The sequence below is a fragment of the Vicugna pacos genome, chromosome 2 (genome assembly GCF_048564905.1).
Source record: "Vicugna pacos chromosome 2, VicPac4, whole genome shotgun sequence".
NCBI lineage: Eukaryota > Metazoa > Chordata > Mammalia > Artiodactyla > Camelidae > Vicugna > Vicugna pacos.
In genome coordinates this window covers 52,170,283-52,197,680 of record NC_132988.1, presented here as the reverse complement: position 1 = coordinate 52,197,680, position 27,398 = coordinate 52,170,283, and the positions used below count along the sequence as shown (strand labels likewise).

Here is a 27,398-nt window from a genome sequence, read left to right as displayed (position 1 = left end):
CAAATGGTAGTTTCCATTAGCAACTGTCAGATGGGGGCTGGACAGGCTTTGTCTACAATGGAAGGTGATGTCCTGCTAACCGAGCCTTGTGGGAACCTTCCTCGATAGATATCCACTACCTGGTCCTTTGTACTCAATAAGATGATGACAGGGCTATTTTAAATTTTGAGACAAGACTCTGAAACAGAGTAATGGTTTCTTACCTCTTATCTATTGGCCAATAATTATAAAGGTTGGTAGTAATAGTTAGTGAAATGGCAAAAAGCCTGAAAAGAAAGAAAAAGGAGCAAGAAAATTCGGATTAAAATATCCAGCAATATATTCAAGAGACATAAAATGGCCACAACTTTGCAGTGCATGTATTATCAAGTTACATTCTGCAGTACATAAAGGAATAAGACACCACAGTCAGGAAAGTAGAAATCATTAAACAATAGGAGGGCTATTAATATAAAACATCAAATACAAAAAAAATTGCTTCTATAGACACTTGAAATGTATTTGATAAGATTCAACACCAATCCCTAATAACATTATTTTGAGAGCAGACATAGGAAAAAATATTTCTTTAATACAAGAAAAGTATAAGAGTAAAACCAATAGCCAGTATTATGTTTAATAGTAAGACATTAGTGATACCCTTATTAAAAATATGTAGAAAAGGAGGAATATTACTTAATATTGTTCTGAAAGTTATAGTCAATGCAATAAGACATAATACAAAATTAGAAGTATATTATTAGTAATGAAGAGATAAAATGATATCTCTCTTTTTGGGAGATGAAGTCATTATATAACTATAACAAAGAAATAATTTTAAAATTGATTAAACACAGGGGAAGAATGTAAGAAATCAAAAGCATTTCAATACAATTGAAATAATCAGCTAGAAACTTTTACAATACATACTTACATGTAGTTCTAAAATTTTTTTGAGATGGTTGTGAGAAAAAATGAATGCAGAGAGCCCAGACACAGTAACAACAAAAAATACAAAATATCCTAGAACTAGCCTTAAGGCATGATATCTTTCACCTATTCAAAGAAAAGAGCAAAATTTTATTGAGATAGATAGATAGATAGATATTATTAAAGATTGAGAAAACGGGAAAATATACTGTGTTCTTGATCAGGAAGACATTGCTATAAATATTTAAATATTTTCAAAATTCCATAGGTTTAATCAAGACCATCAACAAGTATTTATTCAGCACCTACCGTATGCCTAACAAAATTCTAGGTACTGAGGATAACCATGTGGGCAGCCAAAAACACAAAGACTGCCTGCATGGTGTTTAGATACTTACAGAGTTGACACACCAAACAAATATAGTCTTGCTTTAATATAATGTCAGATAATGATATATGCACTGAATAAAAATTAAACAGGGTTGAGAGAGAATGAAAGGAGGGGGATGCTGTTTAGAACAGAGGGATCAGGAAAGGCCTCTGAAGAAGTAACATTTGAACAGATAATTGCATCAAGCGCAGTAGAGAGCCATGTGGCTGTCAGGAGGAATAGTGTTTCTTGCAGAGGGAACAGCAAATGCAAAGGCCCAGACATGGAATCATGTTTGACGTCTTCCAGGAATAATAACTGATCCAGTGTTGCTGAAGCAGAGCAAGTGATGTGATCATTGCAGGAGATGAGGACAGAAGAAACGTGAGACAGATCATTTATGGGCCTTGTAGACCACGTAGGGACTTTGGCTTTTGTCCTAAGTCTGACGGCAGCCATTGGAAGATTCTGATCAGGTAAGAATGTGATCTAATTACATTTTTAAAAAAAGATTTATCTGGTCTCAGAGCCGAGAATAGATAAGGTAGAAGTGAGAGAGTAATAGTGAGATCAATTAAGAGCCTATTTCAATAATTCAGGCTGGAAAAAATAGGCTTGTTCTTGGGGAGTTGGGTAGAGAAATCAAAAGTGGAATCCTGATACAGATTAGAGACAGACATTAAAGATTTGCCGATGGGTTAAGTATCCTCTTACTTAAGAGTAAGAGAAAGAAAGGAATCAAGGTTTGCCACCAGGTTTTTGTCTTGAAGACCTGGTTGGATCACAGTGTTAATTAATGAGATGAGGAAGACTGGAAAAGTAGCAGGAGTTGGCAGACTGAAATCAAGAGCTGGGTTTTGAACATGTCAAATTTGAAATTTCTATCGGACACCAAGTGGAGACATTGAGCAGGCAGTTCCCATGAATTTGAAACTCAGGGGAGCTTCTCGGTCCATCAGCAGGGGGCTGAAATGTAAAGACAGGATTGGATGAGGTCATCTATGGAGAGAATGCACAGAGAGATGCCTAGGGAATGCCACGTTCAGAGTTTGGGACAAGGAAGAAGATCCTGCAGAGAAGACTGAAAGGAGGCAGCTAGTAAAACAGGAGAGAACCTGAGAGTCTCAGAAGCCAAATAAGTGGTTTAATATATCTCCCATCCAAGTATCAATGATTCATTTTTACTAACTGACAATATCACTCTAAAACATACCAGAAAAGCTTAATGCACACCTAGGATAATGGGTCATCTCACCACATCTTCTTTTGTAACAAATGACATGGACATGTTTTTATGACCTTATAAAATGAAAATGAAATCTTTCTTTCTTAAAAATAATCTATATGCTTGTGTAAGCATTCTATCTCCCACTATCCAACCTCTCCATTTTTATTCTTTTGTACTTGTTTCAGTCACCTGGCTGGTGTCCTTGCAGCAAGTTAATAAAATGTAGCAAGTGCTTGAGAAAAATATGTCTAAGAAATTTTCCTTTTGATACTCATAAAGTGATCCTAGGAGAATCTACATGCCATAAGGAAGCATATTAAACCGTTGGGCAGGCACAAATTATTCAATAAATGGTGTTGGGACAAGTGTCGAGCCATATGAAAACAAAATTGATCTCTTACTTCATTCTACACAGCAAAGTAAATTCTAGATTGATTAAAAAGTTAAATATTGAAAGTTCTGACAACAGAAATATTTGAAGAAAATATGGACATCTATTTGTAAAACTTCTACACGGGGGAAGATTTCTTAAGCTTAGAAATAACAGAAGAAATTATAAAGCAAAAGACAAGCAATTTTGAATCAATAAAAATGAAAAATTCAATGCACAAATAACTATGTGGTAAATATTAAAACGGGAAAATATTTTCAATAAAACATCAAAGTTGATATATTTTCTACATAAAAAATTTATGCAAACTAATCAGAAAAGCAATGGGACCCCAGTGGTAACTGGTCATTAGAGTATTTAAAAAATTATATTATTACCCAAAAGAGAAAAGCCAGCTAGTCAACTTATATGCCACCATGTTCATTCTTGATAATTATCAAAGAAATAATACAACAAATTGTTATAATTTTTCACCAGTACTATTACTAAAGATTAGTTTTTAAAAATCATAATATACAGTCTTGAGAAGAGTTCAATAGAGAGGACTCTTTTTCACTATCTTTTTTTTACTATTTATTTACTACCTTTTTTATTGAGGTACAGTTGATTTACAATATCATGTAATTTCAGATATACAAAATAGTGATTCACAATTTTTAAAGGTTATATTCCATTTATAGTTATAAAATATTGGCTATATTCCCTATGCTATACACTATATCCTTGTAGCTTATTTATTTTATATATATAGTAGTTTGTACCTCTTCATCCTCTACCTTACCCTCTCCCCACTGGTAACCATGGTTTGTTCTCCATATTTGTGAATCTGTCTGGTTTTTGTTATATTTACTAGTTTGTTTTATTTTTCAGATTCCACATGTAAGCGATACCATACAATACGTCTTTAAGACGTACTTCTTTTGCTCTGATGGACATTTAGATAAGCAACTTGAATTTGTATCAAGATCCTTTAAAAAAAGGTCCATGTTTGAGGGGAGGGTATACCTCAAGTGCTAGAGTGCATGCTTAGCAGGCACAAGGCCCTGGGTTCAATCACCAGTTCTTCCATTAAAAAAAAAAAATAATCTAAATAAACCTAATTATCAACCTCCCCAGAAAAGACTAAGCTAAATTTTTAAAAAATGATTTGTTTTTAAAAAAAAGTCTATGCTCAATGGATGGCCCAGCATCTCCACTTGTAGACTAGATTAAAGAAATAATTCTTACATGGAGAAAGCTTTTTACATATATATATATATATATATGTCAAAATATCATAATTTATAAAAGCTTCAAAATGGAAATAATAGAAAAATTTTGGATACAGTGGACCTGAAGTGGTTAAATTAGAAAACAGCCTTCCCTGTTACAGCCAGAAATTATTCTTAACATTACAAAAGCAGTTTCACTGTGTGTATATTTCTGCCCAGTGGGGATCTCTTTGTAGCTCTGACCCCAATCAGTAAGTTACTCTGTCCACCAAGAGAAGAATTTAGCTTTTCTCCACACAATGTAGGCAGAACTTAGAGGCCACTGATCAGGGAACACAGAGAACCCAGATTAAGGGACTAGACAGCTTCAAGGTCTTGCAATAGAAAGGGAGGTTCCTCTGACAATCAATAAGCAGTAGTAGGCATTTTGCAGAGCTTACTGAAGGAAAACAAAGTTTCCTTTGCTATGAAAGTGATAAAGACTATTATTTGGAGCAAACTCAAAGCAAAGACAGACTTTCTGCAGAGAAATAAGGGCCAGAAAATGACATTCTTGCAAAACTAGCATAGGAAGCAGATGAAGATGAGCAGCAGAACAGAGGAATCTAGACCAGACTAGAGACTGCCCACTTAGTCACACTTCCATGCATGTTTGTTTATTCACTCACTCTCTCATTAATTTATCAGTTGATTCATCAAATATTTATTGAGCACCAAATATATGCCAGGCACAAAGCAAGTATTGGGGGTTACCTTAGTGAAAAAAACAAAGATCTTCTTTCATAAAACATATAATGGTAGCAAAGCTAAGATTGAAACAATAATAACACAAATTAGTATTTAAGTTCAAATGTGATACGTACTAACAAAAGAGAAGTTTTGAAATCTGTGAGAGTAAGTAGCAGGAGAACCTAACCTAACTCAGAGGATCAGAGAATCCTTTAGGTTTCTCTGGGATTCAAAATTTAAAGTGAAATTTGAAAGGTGAAAAAGATTAAGCTAGGCTAAAAATTTTTTACCAGTTCTTTAGTGGAGAAGGAATTGGAAAACTTACTTTTGGTTTACTGAATATATAATGTACATATGTTTCCCACACAGTGAAATTAAGTATAATTATAGCTTTTGTTTCATTGTATGAATTCCATCATATTTAATAAATTCTATTATTTTTATAAAGTCCTAAATTATTCATTTGGATGGATTTTCAGGCTGGATGGACCCTTTCCATCTATTTAGTCAAGATTCTGGCATTTGGCAATACTTCGGTCTGGGTTACTAATCATTATCAACATTAATGGTTCAGTACAGGCATATGAATAGCATACATTAATTTAAAACAAATATGTGTTGAGTGACTATAGTGTGCTAAGCTCTATTTTCACAGCTGACATCACAGTACAGAGGAAGACAGGCAAGGTCTCTGACTTTTTGGAGTTCACATTCTAGTATGAACTTGAATTCTATGCTTCTAATGATCTGATTAACATTCCTGATAGCAATACATACAAATGATCACTTTCTTGTGTTCTCATCAACATTGGGTATCATTGTTCTTGCTTTTATAATGAAGAAATGAACAAAAAATTTAAGTCTTGTTATGGGTTGGATTATGCCCCACCAAAAGACACGTTAAAGCCCTAACCCCCATTACCTCAGAATGTGACCTTATTTGGAAGGAGGGTTTTTGTAGATGTAATTGGTTATGACAAAGTCATTAGAGTCAGCCCTAATTGAGTATGACGTGTATCCTTAGAAAAAGGGGGAATTTGAGCCCAAAGACACATACACAGGGAGAATGCCACGTGAAGATGAAGACAGAGATCGAAGCTAAGAAACTACAAGCCAAGGAATGCCAATGATTGCCGCAAACCACCAGAAGACAGGAGAGAGGCCTGGAGCTGATTCTCCCTCCCAGCCCTCAGAAGGAACCAGCCCTGCCAACCCATCAATCTCAGATGTCTAGCCTCCCGAACTGTGAGACAAGCATTTCTGTTATTTAAGCCACCAGTCTGTGCTACTTTGTTATTGCAGCCAGAGCAAACTAATACAGGCGTATTTCTTACTTTGGGTTCCCCTGAAAGCAGAGATTGAGAAAAGGACTCGGATGCTAATTAATGTTTGTTTGACAGTTGTGCACAGAATGTAAACCTTGCTCTCAGAAGTATCACAATGTTTTGTTAGTTTATCTTCTCTTATTTTCCCAGTGGATTTAGACATAAGAGATAACCAAGCAACCCAAAGGCCTTCAATGAACAATAAAGGTCTCCATCCTAGATTGCCAAATTGGAGTACTTAATGATTAGAATGGGATGCCTGAATGGATCTAAGCTTCATGGGGCCTTAAGTTTATTTACTCTTCTCTAAAAGTATCAGGGCAGGGGAGGGTATAACTCAGTGGTAGAATGCATGCTTAGCATACACGAGGTCCTGGGTTCAATCCCCAGTACCTCCATTAAATAAATAAATAAACCTAATTATCCCCCCCATAAAAGTGTCAAATTATAAATACAAAATTAGGTACAGAAGTAAATATTTACTTGGAATAAAAGGAAATTAAAACAAACTACAAACATTAGAAGATGATGAACACTATCTATCCCCCTAAATCAAAAAATATATAACATTCTTGTTTTTTAATTATTTCGTATCCTTTTATAATGCTTTTTTCCTACATATTTTGGCTGCAAATTTTTTGATCACCTCTCAATATGGCACCAAATTTGCAGCATGGTTTTCAATAGAAGGAAAAGAAATTTATCTTCCTCTGGCGTGGTTGGTCAAAATTCCTGTTTCATTATTGATAAACAGGATGCATAAAACATGCAGCTTCACACACAGATGTACTTCTTGTTACAGGATTGTGAACCAGAAAGACAGGAATTCTAATAAAATCTATTTTAGATTATTTCCATAAAAATGTATTTGGAGTTTATATACAATGTATTATTAAGTAGATTCCTGACAGGAGAGAATTTCTGCCTTGATGAGGCATTGATGATAATTGAATCCTCTGCTTATAATTTTACACATCTGATGGTTGGAGGAAATTTCCACAGAATTACTTCTGGTTCTGATCACTGCAAACCTTGTTTCTCTCTACTCCCCACATGCTTCCAGTGCAAGGTAATGCAGGACACATTCTTATCCCGACATGACCTCTGACCCTGGTCCTTCAAGTCACAACACCTGGTGAGTTGTCCCAAGTCAGCCAGGAGTAGCTTAACTATATAAGGGAGTGATTGGGACCCTCATAAACATATCCCACTAAAGCAAAACTTACTGTGCCAACTCAACTTCCCCCTAATCAGACCTCCAAAATGCTCATGTCTCGGAAGCACCACCTGACTGCAGTGTGATAAATAAAAATATTTTACTTTTGCCAAGTTTACAAAAATCTGTAACTGTGAATGTGTCAGAATCCTTCCCAGGACCTTAGAAGGAGCCCACACAGAAGAGGATCCCTTCATGAGAGGGACCTTGAAGCTTACATTTCTTTCTTTTCTCAGTAAACCTAACTTTCAGGATGCCAAATGAATGATCAAAAGTTTCATTACAGGTGTAGTCTTTATATATTTGGTTTTTGATCATTTATACTTTGGCAGCAAGGAATAAAGTTTAGACAACCCTTTTGGTACAATGGTTGGCTGTGATGAAACGGAAAGAGGGACTAAATGAGAGGAATCATTAGAAGAGTTGGGAAGTGGTAGTGAAGATGGAAATAATAAGCTACAAGTACAAAATACAAGCATTTTCTCTGCCCTGTGTGTCTAACATAAAGGATAGAAGATGATCCTCAAAGACAAGATAATGTCTACCTGATTTATTTAACTGAGGGAGTCAGAGAACTTGGTTTTCTTCAATCCAGAAAGGTCTGTGAGATAAGAACCTACCCACTAAAAGTTACTTTGAGCTGTTACTTTGTACCTGATTTTCCTGTGGGCCTCAGCCCAAAGGATTTTCTTAACATATTTATAAATGGAAAGTACACAAGGTTTGTTTTTAGTATTGACGATAATAAATTGGAAAATGTCTAAGTCTGTATTTGTCATAGTGATAATAATGATTATGCTAGTTTGTAAGCTCACTATTCTGTGTGGTTTTGTATTCTTTGGTTCAACTGAAGCCATTGGTGTTAAGGTAAGAGCAGCCCCTTATTTACTGGGAAGATTTCTTTATAGAAATAGGAGCAATCTTCTGGTTAATAATTAAATTACTCTCTTAGATCTTCAGAGGAAAGGCAAATAAATAAATTCCAAAGGCATTAACAAGTGATCTATTTTTAGTGAGTATGAAAACAAAGAAACAATCTAATAAATCAAAAAAAGTAGCAAGGACTTTAACAGGTATTGACTTTAGTCTGAGAAGCTAGAGATTACATGAGTGTTCTTCCTCATCTAGGAGAATGCCACTGCTGGAGCCATAGGGTGGAGGGATATGCTGAGAAAGACACCAGATTCTCAGATAGATCCTGTTCTTGGACTGGAAGAATAAACTTTGTTAAAATGGCCATACTACCCAAAGCAACCTACAGATTTAATGTGATCCCTATCAAATTATCCAGGATATTTTCACAGACTTAAAACAAACAATCCTAAAGTGTATACGGACTCACAAAAGACCTAGAATTGCCAAAGCAATACTGAAGAAAAAGAACAAAGAACATAACCTCCAGACTTCAGACAATACTACAAAGCAACAGTAATCAACATATTGTGTTACTGACGCGAAAACAGACATATGGATCAATGGAACAGCGTAGAGAGCCCAGAAGGAAACCCACACACCTACAGTCAATCTTCGACAAAGGAGGCGAGAATATACAAGGGAGAAAAGACAGTCTCCTCAGCAAGTGGTGGTGAGAAAGCTGGACAGCCACATGTCAGTCAGTGCAGTTAGCACACTTCCTCACACCAAACACAAAAATAAACTCAAAATGGCTTAAAGACTTAAATATAAAACAGAACACCATAAAATGCCTAGAAAAGAACATGGGCAAAATATTCTCTAATGTAAATCAGAGTAAACATTTTCATAGATCAGTCTCCCAAGGCAAAAGAAATAAAAGCAAAAACAAATGGGACCTAATCCAACTTTTAAGCTTTTGCACAGCAAAGGAAATCATAAACAAAATGGAAACACAACCTATGGAATGAGAGAAAATATTTGCAAATAATATGACTTATCAGGGGCTTAATTTCCAAAATATACAGACAGCTCCTACAACTCGATATCAAAAAAACAAACAACCCAATCAAAAAATGGGCAGAAGATCTAAACAGACATTTCTCCAAAGAAGACATCCAGGTGGCCAACAGGCACATGAGAAGATCTTGAACATCACTAATTATTAGAGAAATGCAAATCAATGAGATATCACCTCACACCAGTCAGAACGGCCATCATGAAAAAGTCTACAAATAATAAATGCTAGAAAGTGTGTGGAGAAAAGGGAACCCTCCTACACTGCTGATGGGAATGTAGTTTGGTACAGCCTCTATGGAGAACAGTATGGAAGTTCCTTAAAAAAACTAAAAATAGAGTTACCATATGTCTAGCAATCCCACTCCTGGGCATATATTCAGAAAAGACAAAAACTCTAATTCAAAAAGATACCTGCATAGCAACATTTATAATAGCACTATTCACAATAGCCAAGACATGGAAGCAACCTATCCACTGACAGATGACTGGATTAAAAAAAGGTGTGGTATATATAAACACGACTGAATACTACTCAGCCATAAAAAATAATGAAATAGTGCCATTTGCAGCAACATAGATGGACCTAGAGATTATCATACTAAGTGAAGTAAGTCAGACAGAGAAAGACAAATATTATATGTATCACTTATATGTGGAATCTAAAAATATAATATGAATGAACTTATTTACAAAAAAGAAACAGACTTGCAGACATAGAAAACAATCTTATGGTTACCAAAGAGGGAAGGGGAGTGGGAAGGATAAATTAGGAGTATGGGATTAGCAGATATAAACCACTGTGTATAAAATAGATGAACAACAAGGATTTACTATATAGCACAGGGAACTATATTCAATATCCTGTATTAACGTTTAATGGAAAAGAATCTTAAGTCAAAACTAACAAAGAATTGTAAATCAACTATAGTTAAATTCAAAAAACAAAAATAAAATTGGGGTGGGTATAGCACAGTGGTGGAGCACACGCTTAGCATGCATGAAGTCCTGGGTTCAATCCCCGGTACCTTCATTAAAAAATTAAGTAATTTAAAAAGTAAAAAAAAATCTAAAAATTTAAAAGAGGTCAGATTTTCTAACTGCCTTGATTTGTTCTCTTCTTCTCATGCTTTTGAAACAAATTACCATTAATTTGGTGGCCCTAAACAGCACAAACATATTATCTTACTGTTCTGTAGGTTAAAAGACCAACATGGGCTCATGAGCTAAAAAATCAAGGTGTCGGCAGGACTGTGTTCCTTTCTAGAGGTTTAGGGAGGAATTCATTTTCTTGCCTTTTCCATATTCTAGGGGGTGCCCACATTTTTTCCTTGGCTCATGTCCCCTTTTCTCCATCTTCAAGGCCAGCAATGTAGCATTTCTTCCATCAGCATGTCTCTTTCTGATCACAGCTGGCAAAGGTTCTCCACTTTTCAGGGCCCACCTGGATAACCCAGGATACTCTCCCAGCTCAAAGTCCTTAACTCTATCACATCTGCAGAGTCCCTTTTGCCATGTAAGGTAACATACATATTCACAAGTTGTGGGGATTAAAATGTGGACATCTTTGGGGGGGTCTTTATTCTGCCAACCACATTTCCCTAGCCTAGAATGTAGAGTTGGAAGCTAGGGAGGTAGGTTCAGCAACCTTTCCACTCTTCTGCAAGGGACATTTCATGGAATATCTCCATTCTTAATCCATCAAAGGGAGAGGTTTTCCAACATGGTGGTGTAAGAGTGAGGTAGAGGGGAATGGCTTTTCTCTTTTAAAACTAATAATAATAATTACTATTATTATATAGGAATATCTCATAGATATCGCAGGTTCAGTTCCAGACCACCACAATAAAGCAAATATTACTTAAAAGTGGGTCACATAAATTTTTTGGTTGCCCAGTGCACTTAAAATTATGTTTATGCTATACTGTAGCTTATTAAGTGTGTGACAGCATTATGTCTAAAAAATGTACATACCTTAATTGCTAAAAAATTCTAATCATCATCTGAGACTTCAGTGAGTCATAGTAGTAACATAAAAGATCATTAATCACAGATCATCATAATAAATAATAATAATAAAGTATGAAATATTGCAAGAATTACCAAAATGTGACAGAGACATGAAGTGAACAAATGCTGTTGGAAAAATGGTGTTAATAGACTTGTTTGACACAGGGATGCCACAAACCTTCAATTTGTAAAAAATGCATTATCGATGAAGCTCAATAAAACAAACTGCAAGAAAACAAACAAACAACCTGTAGTGATAATAATAATAACAATAATAAAAAGACATTGGTGAGATCTTGCCTTTTAGGAAGAACTCTAGGGTTGTATCTTGTATGAGTTGAGTGGCTATCAAGCCTGCACATGAGACCAAGAGACAAAATAATTCTACTTTGTTATTATTTGTCTTGGCTGATTATACAAGAAAACCAAAGGGCATCAAAGTCCATTTCCAGGCTCCCGGGCGGTCCACTTCCCTTCATTGCTCCTTTGTCATTTTGTGCTTTCCTGATTTTGCCCAAATATTTACAGTTTGGGTGGGACCACTGCTTATCAGTCAACTCAGAATTCTTTTCACCTGTATGCTGTTATTCAGCTTGTAAGTAAACTCCAGTCTAACAAAGTTCCTTTGAACTTTACATATCAAAGAAAAATCACTTCTTTTAGACTAACATCTAAAGCAGCTCGGCAGGCATGGAGAGGGAGATGTCACAGCTGCAACTCAGAGACCCAGCTGGGATTTTCTGGAAGACTGTCACCTATTGACTAGACATCTTTGATTTTGGGAAATGATTGTTTCTCATATAGAGGTTAGCCTCTGCTAAGTAATCCTTTCCTTTTATGCTTTTGCCATTTAAACTGTTTACAATCAAGATGCTAACCTCTAACTTGTTCTTCCTTTAAATTGTTTTGTTAATTGTTACCCACAGATACTATCCCAGAGTCAAGGCAGTTCTTTGTACACTACAATCATGACTGAACAGATGAATGAATGGACAAAGGAGCCAATGTTGTGCACTGGATAAGCCCAGGTCTGTCAAGTCTGTAACATCTCTATGGCCTTGGGCAGATTAAATTCTTTGGGCCTGTTCCTCATCTAGAAAGTGTGGAGACTCTCACCTACCTTGTACATTTGTTTAAGAATTTGAGATAATATATGGAAAAGCCCTGAAATACAGAAACTGGCAGTAAATCTCTCTCAATAGGAATCATTACCCAGTGTTTTGCTCTTTGGGGATTACAGAGCTAACCCTCAATAATCCACATGTGGGTTATTCTCTTTGCAAATTAGCTCCAGCAAAATTTTGAAAGTAAGGAGATTTTCCCATGAACTCCTCGTTTACTCTTGGCTGACTTCCCACCACCAATCTTGTATGTTTATAGAATGCATACAATTTAATATTAAGATACGTATTACATGAGCAGAAAGGTAAATCTCCGGCCACAAATGGGATACATTAAAAAATCAAACATTTATGACTTTTGGATCCTCTAACTTGCAGTTACTTGCCAAGATTGCTGAACAAGCCAGATGTAAAAATTTTAATTTCATTATATTAAATGAGGGGGTGGGATAGTATGGCCAAATAATTGTGTGGTTTTGTAAATTTTTAATTTTTTTTTTTACTTAAAACCCTTAGATCATGTCTATGTATAAACACCAATATTAATTTTCACCAGTTTTTCTGACATCTAAAATGTTTGCTGTCACTGACTCGTTTGGGATCATCAGATCAGTCACGTCTGACCTCAGTCCTATCTCGGGTCCCTGGAGAGGGGGACTAATCATCGTGGCTGACTGATGAGTTATCAACCATTCCATGGAGCTGATTCCCATAGATAAATGGAGGAGGAACAAGGTTAAAGTCATGGGAAAAAGGCTGAAATGTAAACATGTGGGGATGGTTAATAGAAGTGCTGAAATTGGAAAATGAGGGTCTCAGGTTGTAGTACAGAAGGGAAGGCATCACAATTCCAAACCAAATTAAAAATATTATACTTCAAATACATTATCAGTGACTGATGGTTAAAGGTTTAAAACAAAGGGGGAAAAATGACACCTAAGTATTCCTGGTGTTTGTGGGGGAAGAAGAATAAAAATGAATAGAAGGAAAAGAAGGCAAATGCCAAAGACCTCCACGGGGAAGAGCAGGGCCGTGCTCCCGCCCCATGAGCCAAAGCCCACATCCCCCGGGTTGGCCAGCTCCAACACCCGGTGAGGAAGAACTGGGGGCCTGCCATGTGTTCTGTTTTCTTTTCTTTCTTTCTTTTTTTAACAGCTTTATTGAGATAAAATTCATATACCATAATAGTCACTGATCTAAAGTATACAATTCAATGATTTTCAGTATATTCATAGAAATGTGCAACCATCACCACAGTCTATTTTATTACTTTATTATTATTATTTTTTTTGGGGGAAGGTAATAAGGTTTACTTACTTATTCTTAGAGGAAGTACTGGGGATTGAACCCAGGACCTCATGCATGCTAAGCATGCACTCTACCACTTGAGCTTTACCTTCTCCACACATCACAGTCAATTTTAGAATATTTTCATCACCCCCAAAAGAAACTTTGTGCCCTTTAACTATGACCCCCCTGCATCCTCCTATTCCTCCCCCAGCACAAGTCTATTTTCTGTCTCTATAGATTTGCCTATTCTATATATTTCATATAAATGGATTATATAATATGTTATTTTGTGTCTGGCTTATTTTATAGCAGTGTTTCCAAGGTTCATCCATGCTGTAGCATGTATCTGTACTTCGTTCCTTTTTATGGCCAAGTAATATTCCACTGTATGGATATACCACACTTGTATATCTAAATGTCAATTGATTGGCATTTTGGTTGTTTCTACCTTTTGGCTACTATGATTGTTATGAATAAACATTCATGTGTAAGTTTTTGTGTGGACTTATGTTTTTATTTCTCTGGATATACACCTAGGAGCAGAATCACTAGGTCATATGTTAACTTGATGTGTAGCCATTTGAGGAAGTGCCAGGTTGTTTTCCACATATTGACCAGTGGTTGTATGAGGTCACTCTACAACCTTGCCTGCCATATATTCTCATTATTTGGCTTTAAATAGCTTATGTGACAAAAGAAGTGAGATGAGAACACAAGATTTACACTTTGGGCCAAAGAGCCCACTATTACTATGTTCTAAGAAATGCTTATTTTCTTCTACTTTATGGCTCTACTACAACTGTAAGCTGACTTTTTTTCAGCATGTACTATAATAATTTGGAAAGTGAAAGGGGAATCCAAACCTGGATTGGAACTGTGTGAAAAATAATTCTTATATTATCACTTCAGTAATAAACAGCCCAAAGTCGGCTCCCAGCCCACCACCTTGAACTAGTGAACCGCTACACATTTTTGGTTCTCTGAGTGCCTTCCTCAAGTCACTGGGGTGAAGCTCCCACAGCACCTCTACCTCCTTCTACATAACATGCAACAGAGTGTATTTTCATTATGAGATTAATGTCTATTTTGTCCTCTGGTCTGTAAAGCAATGTGGTAAAGTGACCTTGGCTGTCTTTCCCAAAACCCCCTCAGTGTCCAGCACCTGGGTTGGTATTTGTTGAATAACAAAGGAAGGAGGGCTTTATACTAAAGTGGTTCTGCTTACTAAACGTTTCTGGGAGTATGTACAAATTAAGCTTTACCGAAGTGTTTGCTTTGTTTAAATACAAAAAGCCCAAGCAGCATCGCAGCTTTTTGACACGCTCCAAAAGCAGGCTTATTTTACCAGCAAATTGCTCCCTGAGTCAACTAATGCTAAGGTATGTTCAATACTTGTCTAAAAACTATCCTAATCTTCCCTAACAGAGGCCAGAGTGTAGATGAAACAGCTCTTCTGACATTTGGGAAGCTCTGATTCTGTCAGTCATTTTCTGTTCTTTATCATGTTTCTTTTTCCAAAGGAAAAAGCTGTTTTCCTGTGTGTGAGAACATTCTCTCCTATCTAATAATGCTCAATTGTCTTTCTGTTTCATTAGTGTGCAGGCAATCACCTGTCCAATTGAGATCAGAGCTGTGGATGTTCAAGTGTCTCATTTTATATAGATGTGCAGCCCTCAGATCAGGGATCAAATGCATGCCTTTAATGAAAACAAGTCATTTTTGTCACTATGACTGTAGAATTTATATGAATACAGTTATCCGGATCAAATGACTGGCATTTGTACTTCTCAAGCTCCCACCATTTTAACAATGACTTCGTTTTCCAAATAAAAGGATGGGGGAAACCTCTGCTCCTTCCCTTCCAATCCTGCTCCTTCTACTGTGGTCTCTATGATGGTGGTTTCAGAACAGTGTCCCATGGGTCATGCTTGAGAGAGATGTTCTATCTGACCAATAGCATTAAAAATTTTTTTTGGATGAAAGGCCAGTATTTAAAAATGGAAAGATTTCACACAAAATTTTGACTTTTCAACTCTGCTTGAAACATCAAACACTAGCAACACTGCATAATGTTCCCAGAAGGCAAATAATGTAGTGCAGCCTCTAAGATGGTCCCCAGTGATCCCACTTCCTGGTGTGCATGCCCCCGTGAAACCTCTTCCCCTCAAGTGTGGGCTGAACCTAGTGGCTCACTTCTAATGAACAGAACACAGCAACAGTGGTAGGCCAGCTCTCCTGAGATTAGGTGACAGAAAACTAACTTCCATCTTGTTTTTTCTCTTTCTTCTTTGCTTGCTCTGTAGGGAGGCTGTTGTGAGCGGCCCTAAGGAGATACCCACGTGGCAAGGAACTGATGCCTGCGGCCAACAGCCACATCATCAGTTTGGAAGTGTGTCCTCCCCCAGACACAGCTGACACATTAACTATTGTCTCATGAGAGAACCTGGGCCAGAGGACCCAGCAAAACCATGCCTGGATTCCTGGCCCATAATGTGTATGTATATAGACTGAGAAAATATATATATATTGCTGTCTTCAGTTGGTAAGTTTTGGGGTAATTTGTTATGCAGAAACAGAGAACTCATTCAGTAAGCATGGCTATGCTCTTCAGAAGGTGTACATTGTCTCTGGTTTGTGCCTGTCCAGCCCTCCCCAGGGTCACGAAGACCCTGCCCTGCACTGTGGAATAAGCCTCCAGGCACTGAGCCACCCCACGAGGACCTGGAGTCGGCCCTCAGTCTTCCAGTCACCAGGTAGGATCTCCCTCTGGTTTCATTCCCTCTTCTTCACTCCATCTTCCCTTACTTTGTTCAGCCCCTCACGATGTCTTGCTTAGACAGTGGCAACAGTCTCCTAATGCTTCTCTCTGCTTCCTGTCTCACCATCAATTCATCTCTCCTCACTGCTGCCAGCGTGCTCATTCTAAACTCTCTCCAGGATGAAATCCAAACATCGTGGCTTGGCTTCCAAGGCCCTGGATAACCAAGCCTGCCTCACACTCCAGCTGCATCTGTCCCACACCCTTCCTCGCTCCAGTCCCCTGAAAATCCTCACTGGTCCTTAAACATGCCACACTGAGTCACACCTCTGCGCCTTTGCCCGCACTGATCCCTGGGCCTGAGATGGAGCGTCCTCCTCTGCCTTCCCTACTTGGCGACCACCACCTCCTCCATCACCACTACCTCCTCTGTGACACCATCATTAAATCACACCACAGGGAATTCACTGCTTCTTCCCTGGTGCCCCTACAGCCCTCAGTTCATGCACCTGCCTCCTCACCTGTCATTCTTCTCTTATTGGGTAGTAAGCTCCTGGAGGGAGGGAGGGTGAGGCAGCCATCCCTGTATCTCCAATGTCCAACACGGTGTCCGGCACAAAGAAGGTCCTCAATTCACAACATTGTTTCTACAAAACAACAATAACCAAAATGAGTCTATTGTTTTCTCTTAGTGGCACCCCTTTGACAGCCCTGCTATCAGGCACCACCCAACCCTCCCTCTTCTCCTCAGCCTTCAGGTCTCAGCTCCAGTGGCACCCCCTCAGAGACCACTCTGACTTCCCTTTCAGTAAGACTCAACAGCATGATAATCACTTACGTGGCATTTGTGCATTCCGGACACTGTGGTTTTGTTTTTGGTTTGTTTTTGCAGGGGGGAGGGTGTACCTGTCTTTTATTTTTTATTTTTATATTTTAATTCTTATTTTTCATTGACGTGTAGTCAATTTACAATGTTAGTTTCAGGTGTACAGCAAAGCAATTCAGTTATACACATCCATCCATCCAGGCACTGTTTTAAGTGATTTGCATATATATTAGCCCACAATTCAGTCAGGGTTATAGGAGTAGTTTGTAACCTCCTCTTGAAACAGAAGACAGTCAAGCTCCACCTCTGAGCACAAAGGCCCGGGGCCTGCTCTGACACTGGACATTAAGTGAGATCCAAGAATGACCCTCAGAGCAACTGCTCATAGTAAAAGAGTTGACGTCTAGGAAGCCCGCCTATAGAGTTCCAGAAACTCCCCGCCATGAGCTCAAATTCTCACAATTCTTCAAGGAAATTGTCCTGAAAGAATCTGCGATCACGAGGGCATGCTTTCTGAGAGCAGCGCTGCATCCCCGGCACCTGGGACAGCCCAGAACATCCAGGGTGCATGTTGGATAAACATTTGCCCGGTGAACTTTATGGATGAGGACACTGAGGCTCAGCTGAGTCTGGTGACATCCCCGTCACCAAACAGCTGGCAAGTTGTGCAGTCGGGATTTCAACATAAGGCTGTCTGGAGCTAAGTCATTCTCTCCCCACTACGCCACACTGAACTTCCTGTCCCCAGGAATTTCCCATCCCCAAGAAACTTCTCAGTCTTCTCTGGATCTTGAGGGTTCAAAGGTGAGAGCCACCATACCCAGGGGCCACAATATGGCTCTTAGAAGTTGTACTTCTGTGGCTGGGGCTGGCTGTGCCTGTCAGAGAACCTCAGAAGTTCTTCTGTCTTAAAGCTGATTGGTGCCACAGATCTGTGGAAACCATTCTGGGAGGGGCTGGGGACTCCCCTCCCTCTTTGTCCCTCTGGCCTGTCTTTTCCCTTCATTGTTGCTGCTTGCCAAAAAAAAGTCAGAAAGTCTCTTTTTGCATTCTCTCTTTTCCCTGAACATGCATGTCAGCAGGTTTCTCCTTTTCCTGAACGTTCATGAGCCACTGATGTCCCCTGTTAAATGCAGTGCTCTCAGGGCTGACTTTCAGGCTGGATTAAAAGATAAACAATCCTGTACAAGCGTTAACGCGAGGTTGTGCGCTGCATTTTTAATGGCCCAGGGAGCTGCTGAAGTATGAAACGACATGTCTTTTACAAACGACTGACCTCATTTCACTCCATAAAAATGCTAGGCTCATTATTTATGTGGAGAATCTATCTCTTCATTATAAATCTTGGAAAGAAATTTCCATTTTCACCCTTTAATGTTACATGTTTTTGAGATTCTATTTCTGTTACTTGCCAAAAAAAAAAAAATTAGAAACCAGAGAAAGTGTTCTGGACACCTTGGAAAAAAGATGAACTATTCTAACCAGTGACGGAACCGGTGCTATCAGATATGAGTTGATCATCCTCCTAGCTTAGTATATCCTTTCTTGTTTGGGGGGTGTGTGTGTGAGCATGCATCTGTCTGTCTGTCTGTGTCTGTCTTCCCGTAAGGCTAGTAACAGGTACAAAAGCCCTGCTAACATCTGAGCTGGTTAGCCACAGCTCTCAATTTACAAATTTAAAAACTGGCAGCCACTACGTTCAGAAAATTTGTGCTTCCATAAGAAACTGATCATGCTGGCCTTGCATGCTAGCAGATGGGGCAATTGGTCAGTGCATGGCACAATTTGAGGTTCATACTGAAGACAACTACCTATGTTTTAATGCTGTTAGGGTCAGATTGCTACCCGAGCCCACATGCCAGTAATCTTAGAGTTAAGAAGAAGGGTACAATCGAATGTAGAGCAGCTCAGACTGAAGAGACAGTATCCAGAAATGGAAATGGAATTTAGACTCTCAGCTCTGCAATTACTCGCTGTGTGTCCTTTGCCAAATCACTCACCCTCTCTGAACTTCATTTGCCCCATCTCTAAAATAAGTTTAATGATACTCCCACAGGGTTCTGGCAAGGGTAAAATGAGAGAATGTTCATGAAAGCACTGAGGCCTCCCACCTAGTCCCTTAACCCGGGGCTGCAAGCACAGCTAAGCGCTCCTGCGTCTTCAACTGGTGATGGCGCAGTGCCCACAAAACTCTGTCCCACACTTAGCTTTCCTTGTCTTTCTCTCAGCCTAGGGCATTTTAGGGTTTGTAGTTTCCTCTCATTCTCAATTCTTATTCTCATTCTCAATATTCTCAATTCTCATTCTCAATATTCTTAAGTGGTCAGATGATGGTAGAAAATGAATAGACACCACTGAAGAGTGGAAGCATGCGGAGGGAGAGTGAAATGCCACACACGCTGTCTTTGCCAATCACCATGCTTTGCCCACTTTGGTATCCTAAGGTGGCCCCCAACCTGCTGTGTGGTTTGGGGAGCCTTGAATCTTTACCTCTCAGCACCCTGTAATGAGCTTCTCAACAGAGAGCCACGGCCTCAGCCCCCATCCCAAGCTAGAGTATGTGGAATCATAGGAGCGTAGAAATGGAATGGCATGGAGGTTAAATGCTCTGGAGCCAGACTGCCCATGTGCGAACCCCACCCTGCACTTGTCAGCCATGGGACTGCGGGCCTTGCCAAATGTCCTGATGTCTCAGCTGTCTCATATATGAAACAGGAATATGATTAATACTTCTTTGTTAAGCAATTAGTGTTAATATTTGTTATGGGCTAGATGTTTTTGTGCCTCCAAAGTTCAAATACTGATATCCTAACCCAGAGTGCAGTGGTATTAGGAGATGGGATGTTAGGGAGCTGACTGGGTCATGAGGGTGGAGCCCTCATAAGTGGGATTAGTGCCCTAATAAAAGAGATCCAGAGAGCTCTCTCACCCTCTCCACCGTACAAAAACACAGCGAGAAGACAGCTGTCTCTGAATCAGGAAACAAGTCCTCACCAGACACCAAACTTGCCAGCACCTTAGTCCTGGGCTTCCCAGCCTCCAGAACTGTAAGAAATGCATGTCATTTAAGTCACCCAGTCTATAGCATTTTTGTTAGTGCAGCCCCAGTGGACTAAGACAATATTAATATCAGCTTTAGTGTTATTTTAGCTTTTTGGTCTTGGGAAATGAACTTGTTTAGATCAGATTCTACTGGTTACAAAGAACACAAAGCCCTCGAAAAGAGTCAAGTAAAAAGGATAATGAGGAGATATGGTAGAATCTCAGGGAAATGTCGTACAGGAAGTGTAGCCAAACTGTGTAAGAACTGGAAACCCATCTGTCTTTCTGTCTCTCCCCCTACATGTCCACACACACATGCAAACACACAGAGTTTTTTCATCATCGTTTCTCTCTTTGCTTTTGCCCATTCTCCACTTGGCAGTTCAGGGTCCTCTCTTTCTCAAGGCTTCTGCCCCTCCGTATGACTTCAGTTTGTATGTGGCCTCAGCTGACTGTAGGCCAGCTCCCATCCTGACACTACTGGGCCTCAGATGTCTAATTTCCGTGGCCCTGTCACTATAGGCACTGCATTTCCCAGTCAAATTCTAGAGAGAAAATGACTGGATTTGGGGTAGGTTACGGACTGGTGTTTTGAGGGTCAGCTACAGCAACCTTGGTCCAATAGCCTGCAATTGGCAAAGGTGGGTCCCATAATACTAGAATCACCCTGTCCAAGAAATGTAAGTAGGGCCCCTTAAGCTAGAAGGAGGAGTTCTACCAGAAATAAAAATTTCAGAACATAAATTCTACATTAACTATGACAGCTGTTAAATTTTGATTTTCATAGAAATATTTTTTCATAATATATTAGTCATGTTCCAATGTTTTAGAAAAGTTTTTTTCTGATAAAAGAAATATATAAATATTTTTTAAAAAGAAATATATACATAGTTTATAATTCTTAGAAAATACACAAAAAGAATATTTAAAATAAAAATCAGCCTCAATCTTCATATTTAGAAATTAACCTGGTTAACACTTTTATATATTTTGTCTTTTTTTTCCCCCTTGTGGAATAGTTGTGGTGACATTATAATCATTCTTTTGCAACATGATTTTTCTTGGTTTGAGTTCTCCAGGAACAAATTCTAAAATAAAGATGCAAGAGCACGTACTTTATTTTGAAGGCAAACCCAGGAAATACCAGATGGAAAATGGGGAAGAGATACAGAGGAAGGGAATGTTCTAGTCACTATTGCTAAGTAACAAGCTGCTCCTTAGCGGTACAAAACAACGGAACCATTCGATTTTGCGTACAACTTTGTGCGTCAGGAATTTAGGAAGGGCTCAGTGGAGAGATACCCCCTGGGGCTGCAGGCCTTTGAAGGCTCTCTCAGCTGGGCTAGATGTTCCAGATGGTCCGCTCACACAGCCTGGGCCTGACGGTGGACCCTGGGCTCAGTTAGGGTGGTCCACCGGAGCATCTGCTCTCTAGAGCAGCCTCAGGGGAGTCAGACTTCCTACCTGGTGATCGGTTTCCCCAAGAGTGAATGCCCGAGAAAACCAGATGGAGGCTGATGGCCTTTTGGGGTCTAGCCTTGGAAATGATAGTGTCCATTCTGCCACACCCTTTTAGTCAAAGCTGTCACAAGCCCACAAGGGAAGGGGACATAGACTCCACAACTTAATGGGAAAAACGCCAAAGAATTCAGGGCCTTAAAAAAAAAAATCACTGCAGGAAGGAAGAAGCCAATAAGTGATATATAATAAATCCAAATGGCACTGTATTGCAACGGGAGCTGAGTTCTGCTGAAGAACTCTTGGAAACAGTGTAGAAAACATCTCACAGTTGTCCCCTGGGAAGACTGAGGAAGCTGAAGTATTTAACCACCAACTGCCTATCAGTAATTGTTTAGGGCTGGGACGTTTGGGGAGGGAACAATAATTCCCACAGGAACGTATGGGCATTTCCCCAGCAGTGACTTCTAAGCACACTCCTCGGCCAGGGGAAAGCTTCAGGCAGACAGTTTCATGTGGTCACAGCAGGCAGACTTGCAGGAACAGAGATCTGAATAGCGATGGATGCCAAGGGCTCCTGAGGAAGGTGCCAGCACCATCTCCTGCAGTGTATCTGAAGCATTTTTCCTTGCCATTAAATATTCTTTGTGACAACTTTTCATAATTACATGGATATTTTGTTTAATTAACATCTCTGTGCATAAAGCTGAGGACTTGGGGGCAAAAAAAAATCACGCCAAATACCACTGTGTCCATTAATGCCTGTCCATGCTCTCTAACTTTAGACAACTGTGAAAATTAATGAAGGAAACCGCAATTAAAATTGGAGTCGGGAAGGCCTGTAGAGGAGTTCTCATGCCCTGACACATGTCATCAATTACCCCAAACCAGAAGAGAAGCACCTTGCATCTCCAACAGGAAAGTGTCTCTACTTTACTACCTCAGAAGGCAGGAAGATTTCCTTCTTTCCCAGCAACAAGCTGAGCCAATGAAAAACACCACAGCTCGGCCAATGAAAAGCCATCGTTACCCTGAACTCTTACTTTCCTCCATTGAATTTTCATGTTTCTTTTGCTAATGACTTCCTTGTCCCACCCTTCTTTCTATAAAAGCCTTCATTTTGTATAACTCCTTGGAGAATCTCTTTGCTAAATGAGATGCTGCCTGATATGTGTGAATTGTTTAACAAAGCCAATTAGACATTCAAATTTACTCAGCTGAATTTTTTTTATACCACCAATCACTCATCTTTCTGATTTTCCTTAGTTACTCCCTCTCTTTACATCAAACCTTCACCTCTCCCCAAGATCCCATTTCAGCCTGTATCCTCTGCTTCCAGCAGATGTTCCAATCTGTTTCAATGAGAAATAGAAGTCATCAGAGATGATCAACCTTGTTATCCCTTTCTACAGACCCATTTTTCTACATCTAATCCCTCTCTCATTCCTTTTCTTCCAATCTCAGAAGGTGAGAGGTCCCTCCTTCAGTTCTAGACCAATCCCATCCCCCCTTTATCTAAATGAATGCCCGCCCCAACACCACCTGCACTCTCCCTGCCTCCTCCTAGATCTTGTCCCATTAGTTCTCCTCCCACTCCTTTATCATCCAACTCTCCCTCACTCTTGTCTCCTCCCCACCTCCCTATAAACATGCCCAAGGCTTTCTTCAGGCTAAAATAACCTGTCCTTACCCATCAGCAACTGTGTTCTCTCTCTCCTCACTATCCATTCATTTCACAATCCACTGCCTGTGAGCCACTGCCCCCATCACTGTTCTGAAGCTGTGCTCACTATAGTTATCAATTAACCACCAATTGCCAAGTCTGGAGGGTAAGTCTTAATTCCTGGCTCTTAGACCCCTGCTGCATGTGAAGTCACTGCGTGTGACGTCATTTCTCTTTCTTAAAGCTCTCTGTTTGCAACAGCAGAACATGCGGGGTCCTCCCTGTGTGCTCCATTTCTTCTTAGTAGGGCATAGGCATCATTCAGCCTCCCTGATCTTCCCTGAGCTCCAAAGGGTAGATTCAGTTATTAATCTGGGAAGGGAGGGAATGCAGAGACAAGGGAGGAACAGTCAAGAAACAACAGTGCAGCCTTGGGGTAGGGTCCTGGTTCCTCCTCAAGGAAAATACATAACATTATCTCCGAGTTCTTCTGCAGGAACTGAGGCCCCCACCCCGGTGAAGGATGGTAACTTCAGGATGAGCACAAAATTCCTGGAACACCGCCCTGTTACCTCACCACCAACCAATCAGTAGAATGTCACACACCCTGCTGCCCTCCCCCCAGATTTTGCCTATAAAAACTTTCCCCCCAAAACCAATGGCAAGTTCAGGTTTTCCAAGTAGGAGCCGCCCATCCTCCTTGCTGGGCCCTGCAATAAACCTTTTTCTGCTCCAAACTCCCACATTCCAGGCACAAGAACTTTTGTTCGATAACATGTTCTCTCAGCCTTCGTGACTCTCTGCTCTCCAACTAACCATATCTTGTGAACATTTCTTCTCTCTCTCTGTCGGCCACACTTCCTCTGGCTAGCCCACAGTGCTGCTGTTGCCCGTCTATTGCTTGCTTTTTATCTACACTTCCTCCCTAGATGATCTTCTTTCACGTTCCAAATTCCAAGTCTACAGTGCTTTATCTGAAGTCCTGGGGCTAGGTGGTGGCTTTAGAATGCAGAATTTTTCATATTTTGGAAAGGTTATTTGGAATGCACACTGAAAATTACACGCTGGTCTCAGTAGAACACCTTTTAATCAAATACAAGAGTATTTCTGTAGCAAAAAACACAGAAATAGTCACACTAAGTAGGGTTTGAAAAGGGGCTAGAAATAGTTTTCATGTACCTTCTGGTTATGTCTTCGTGTAAAAAATGCTCCGATTACGTCAGGTTTTGCAAGCAGCAAATGAATTTTAAAAAGACTTTTGCTTCTTAGACTTTTTTTGGATTTAGAAATTGCAAGTAAGGGATTATAGAGCAGTGCCACCATAGTGCTGATATAAATCAAATCTTCATCCAGGTTGTAGCATTATATGGAAGTTTGGGCTGTCCAAAGCAGGCTAGGCATCTCTGCCTGCATGTCTTATAGACATATCAAGCTCACCTCATTCAAAACTGAGTATCATCCCCTCTGTCTAAGGTCAGGTCCCCTGAGAGACAGACTCTGAGACAGGTGTCTGTGTGCAGGAGAGTTCCTGGGGAGTGCTGTAGTGGGCAGCACCTGAAGCCAGTGAGGGAAGCAGGACCAGGCACCAGGAGGAGATGAAGTGTGATGCAGACACAACACAGGCCTCAGCTGGTCTTTGGAGAGCTCTGCACTGCAGCTGGACTGGCCCTTCAAAGTTTTCCAGGATAGAGAAAAGGAGACCTGGTTTTTGTGTCTCTGTGTCAACCAGTGATTGAATACAGGCTTCCCCTGACAAGGGAGCACACCCTTGAGCAAAGTAGCTCCCTTGGGCCAGAGAGGACTCCACTGTGAGCCCTTAGCGGCTATTACCCTGGAGGCTGGGGAAGTGATGGTGTCCACCTTGAAGACTGTGCGCCACCTTGCAGTATCCACTGCAGGCTCTCCCCCCGGTTTCTGTGCCTGCCACCCACTCAGACATCCAAGTTTATAGCTTCTAGTCATCCTGGACTCTCTCCACCCCTTAACACTTCCACATCTGGTAATTCACCATGTCCTGCCAATTTAGTCTTTCAGATAAATTTGAAAAATCTGCCTCATCTTCTCCATCCTTACATCCAATGACCTTATTCAGTCTCACACTGTCTCCTTGCCTGGTTTACTGCAGTTGCCTCCTACCTGTTCTCCTTCTTTCATTCTTTTCCCAATTACATCCATTTTCTGTACATGCCAAGAATGAACTATCTAAAACTCAAATCTGGACAGGGCATTCCTCTGCTAGAAATCCTGCAATGGTTCACCACTGCCTACAAGGTAAACTCCAAGTTCCTCCACCCATTATACAAGGACCTCTATGATCCGGCCCCCATCTGGCTTTCTTTCCCAACACGTACTGTCCTGGCAGCCCCTGAGCTGCAGCGAGCTCCCTCCTTGCATCCTATGCTGCTTCTTGTCTCCGTGCTTTCACTCGTGTGGTCCTCTCTGCCTAGCTGCCCTTCACCCCACTCAACTCATCCTTTGAAACATGGCTCAGTATCACTTGCTCTGGGGAACTCCTCTCTCTCTTCGTCCCCAGTCTAGGCTCAGTGCACCTTCTCTGTACATTTATAATATCCTATCCACACGTCTCTCATTGCACTCAGCATTCCGTGTTCTAATTAGATGTGTTGCTGCTACTTGGATGGTCTCATTTTTTCATCCCTCTCACCTAGCGCAGAGCCAGGAATATAATAGGCTCTCAATAAAGGCTTGTTGAATTAAAGATTATAATAATTATTACAGCTAATGTTATTAGCATTTAATGTGTTCTGGGCACTGTGTTAGGGGATTCACACATATTTTCTCACTTAATCCTTAAACAATTTTATGAGGAAAGTACCACTTTTCCGATTTCCTTGATGAAGAAACTGAGGCTCTGAGGGTTTAAGTAACCTTCTTAAAGTCACACAGCCAGTAGGCGGTAGAAATGGGATTTGAATCCAAGTACACCTGACCGTGGAGCATGCGCTCTGACCCTGCACAACATGGCTTCCAGGAGCCCGAGACCCTCAGCCCAGTGGCCGCAAGGGCTCCGGGCAAGGCACCCAGTGCCCGGATGCTTGGAAGGGCAGTGTTCAGTGCAAAGCTCAGAGCATGTGATTCTCTCACAGAAAACCTCAGTGGCCTCCTACTGAACACTGAATAAAATCCCAGATTTGAACCACAAGGCCCTGCCTTTCTCTCCATGTCTGCGTCCTCCTGCTCCACCAACCCGTCACATACCCAACTTGAACACCCCAAATTCTTTCTAGCCTTGAGGCCTTTGCACCCCTGCCTGGCTTGCTCTTTTCTATATTCTTTCTTTCCACTTAGCTAGCTCTTTCATATCTCTTGTTTAAATGTTACTTCTTCATAAAATATTATTTTTTATGCCTCCACCATTATCTGTCTCATCTCTGTATTTCCCTCACAGCATTTATCAAGATTTGTAAGTATTTTATTTCATTTGTTTGTTTTTGTCTGCTGTTCCCCCTAGAATTATAAGCTCCTTTAGAGCAGGGTCTATTTGTTGCATTCACCGTACCTGACACAGTGAATGGATGAATATTGGCTCAAAGTTGTATACCTATAGGATGGTAATTATTTTAAACACCCCAAACCAAAACCAGAAAATAACAAGTGTTTGTGAGGATGTGGAGAAATCAGAAGTCTTGTGCATGGCTGATGAGAGTGTAACATGGCGCAGCCACTATGGAAAACAGGATGGGTGGTTCCTTGAAAAATTAAAAGCAGAATTACCATATGATCCAGCAATTGCACTTCTGGGAATATATCCAAAAGTATTGAATGGAGGGACTTAACAATGATATTTGGCTACCCGTGTTCATAGCCTTATTACTTGCAGTAGCCAAAAAGTGGAAGCAACCCAAGTGTCCATAGAAGATGAATGGATAAACAAAATGTGGTGTGTATATAAAATGGAATA

The 27,398-nt window shown here is 40.1% G+C and overlaps 1 long non-coding RNA gene across 1 annotated transcript in view; it reads right to left on the bottom strand.

Moving 5' to 3' along the window:
• The window catches only part of LOC140686374 (uncharacterized), a 118,994-nt gene that overhangs the window by 7,223 nt on the left and 84,373 nt on the right, over window positions 1-27,398 (bottom strand). The window contains exon 2 of the long non-coding RNA XR_012060121.1: window positions 17,009-17,134. This is a non-coding gene — a long non-coding RNA (uncharacterized lncRNA). The remainder of the gene's footprint in view (window positions 1-17,008; window positions 17,135-27,398) is intronic.